This window comes from Euphorbia lathyris, chromosome 1, assembly GCF_963576675.1.
Source record: "Euphorbia lathyris chromosome 1, ddEupLath1.1, whole genome shotgun sequence".
Classification (NCBI taxonomy): domain Eukaryota; kingdom Viridiplantae; phylum Streptophyta; class Magnoliopsida; order Malpighiales; family Euphorbiaceae; genus Euphorbia; species Euphorbia lathyris.
In genome coordinates, this window is record NC_088910.1 from 4,432,691 (window position 1) to 4,435,373 (window position 2,683).

Below are 2,683 nucleotides of genomic sequence, written 5' to 3' on the forward strand. Positions count from 1 at the left end.
GAGAATTAGATGTAGTTTAGGGTTCTTTTGTCAAATTTTGTAATTTAACCATAGGTTTTAAAAGATTTAAAAAAAAAACCCTAACCTTTTACGTATTTTACCATTATCCGAGTCCCGCCGTGTCCTGCCGAGTCTCTACCGTGTCACTTCCGAGTCTCATCTGAGTCCCTACCGTGTCACTTCTGAGTTCCATCGGAGTTTCATGTCACCGTTGTGTCCCTGCTGAGTCCGAAGAGTGGGACACAGCCACAACAACTCCGGGAAAGAGTTAGTGCTTCATAGTTGACTATATATTTGGATGAATGTAACACTTTGAAAATTCAATTAAACCTTACTCTTCTTTCCCCCAAATTATTCTTGATCAAATGGAGACCCTCTTGTTCATAATTACCATCTTGTTCCTCATTCTGATATTGAAAAAACTCAGCACCAGAAAATCTCCAAACCTTCCACCAGCTCCATGGAGAATACCCTTATTAGGAAGTATGCACCATTTAATCGGGTACATACCACATCAAAGAATGAGAGATTTATCCAAAATATATGGACCTATTATGCATCTTCAATTCGGTGAGACATCAAACATTATAATTTCATCTCCTGAAGCTGCTAAACAAATCTACAAAACACATGATATCATATTCTCTCAAAGGCCTCTTATGCTTTCTGCCAAGAGTATTTCTTACAACTATAAGGACATCACTTTTGCTGCCTATGGAGATTACTGGAGACAACTGAGGAAGATTTCAACAATGGAGTTGCTCACAGCGAAACGTGTTCGATCATTCAGACCGATCAGGGAAGAAGAAGCATCGAAACTCGTGGAATCAATTGCTTCAACTGAACCAGGAATGCCTGTGAACTTCAGCTTGTTGATCACTCATGCAATTTATAGAATTGTTTCAAGAGCAGCGTTTAGGAAGATTTGGGATGGGGAAGATGAGTTTCTTGAAGGTTTGAATAGATTGAAAATGGAATTGGGGAGAGCAGTTAGTATTGCTGATGCTTATCCTTCAATTAAATGGCTTGAGAAATTCAGTAGTATAAAGACTAGAGCGGATGAACTTCAGCAGCCAGTTGATAGAATATTTCAAGGAGTCCTCGATGAACATAAATCTTCTAGAAAGGAAGATAGAGATGATGAGAAAGTTGAAGATCTTGTTGATGTTCTTTTGAATCTTCAAGAAGAAGGTGGCCTTGAATTCCCTTTAGACGATGACACCATCAAAGCAATGATATATTACTATAAACATATTTAGAGGATCGTATATCATTTTAAACAAATTCAGGTGTTGAATATATCACTTTAGTCAAGTTCAATAATTAAGAAAACACTCCGGAAAAAAAAGGCAAAATGTGTTGTTAACAGTGGCGGAACTATGGAAACAGAGCGGCAAAGGGGTGGCTGCCATCTGCCCTTCTAGATATGACACTGCTCTAGTTAAGGTCACTTTAAACAAATTCAGGTGATGAATATATCACTTTAGTTCAATAATTAACAAAACACTCTGGAAAAAAAGACGAAATGTGTTGTTAACAGTGACGGAACTATGGAAACAGAGTGGCAAAAGAGTAGCTGCCCTCTGCCCTTCTAGATATGCCACTGCTCTAGTTAACATTTCTCATATACATAATACATATGCATTGTTTACAAAATGAATGGTGAACCCAATAATTCATTTAATATTGAAAATGCGTATTCAGTTATTTGACATTTGATTTATTTCAGGATGCATTCGTTGCTGGTACAGACACTTCATCTACAGCAATAATATGGGGGATGGCAGAACTAATGAGAAATCCCGAAGTAATGGCCAAGGCACAAGCAGAGATACGAGAGAAATATAATATAAAAGGAACAGTAGATGAAGAAAATTTGCATGAACTAAACTATTTTTCTTTGGTAGTCAAAGAAACTCTCAGGCTACATCCTCCTGCTCCATTGTTAATTCCAAGAGAATGCAGAGAGAGTTGTGTGATTGATGGTTATGATATACCAGTAAAATCGAAAATTATGGTTAATGTGTGGGCAATGGCAAGAGATGAAAGGATTTGGGAAGAGGCCGAGAAATTTAAACCCGAAAGATTTCTTGGTAGTTCACTTGATTACAAAGGAAACAACTATGAATACATTCCATTTGGTGCTGGAAGAAGGATATGTCCTGGAATTACACTTGGTATTGCTAATATTGAACTTCCATTGGCGATGTTACTGTTCCATTTTGATTGGAAACTTGTTGATGGAATCAAACCAGAAGATGTTGATATGAGTGAAGATGTCGGAGCGAGTGTCACAAGAAAAAATGATCTCTATATCATTCCTCTTCCATATCTTCCTCCTACCCAAGGACGGGTCTAGTGGAATAAAGAGAAAGGTTAAGAACTTACTGGTAGGTGGAAAACATCATTGACCTTCTGGAGGAAGCCCTAAATTTTTTGAGCTTATAATTTTTTTTATCATAGTAGCAAGATCCATAAAGAAAGATCCAAAATCTCACTTAAAATCAGAGTTTATATTTTTCAATATTCTAAATATTGACACATTATTTATTGACACATTTATTGCTAGGATATTTTTATATTTTACAATACTTTATTGCACATTTATTGTTATGTATTTTGCTATTATTGGGTTTTGCTATACATCACCCCTATTTTACTTACCGTCGCCTTCTTCTTGATA

General features: G+C 36.6%; 1 pseudogene; it reads left to right on the forward strand.

Moving 5' to 3' along the window:
* Positions 1-365: 365 nt before the first annotated feature.
* LOC136216620 (cytochrome P450 71D445-like) lies at positions 366-2,403 on the forward strand (annotated as a pseudogene).
* The last annotated feature ends 280 nt before the right edge of the window (positions 2,404-2,683 follow it).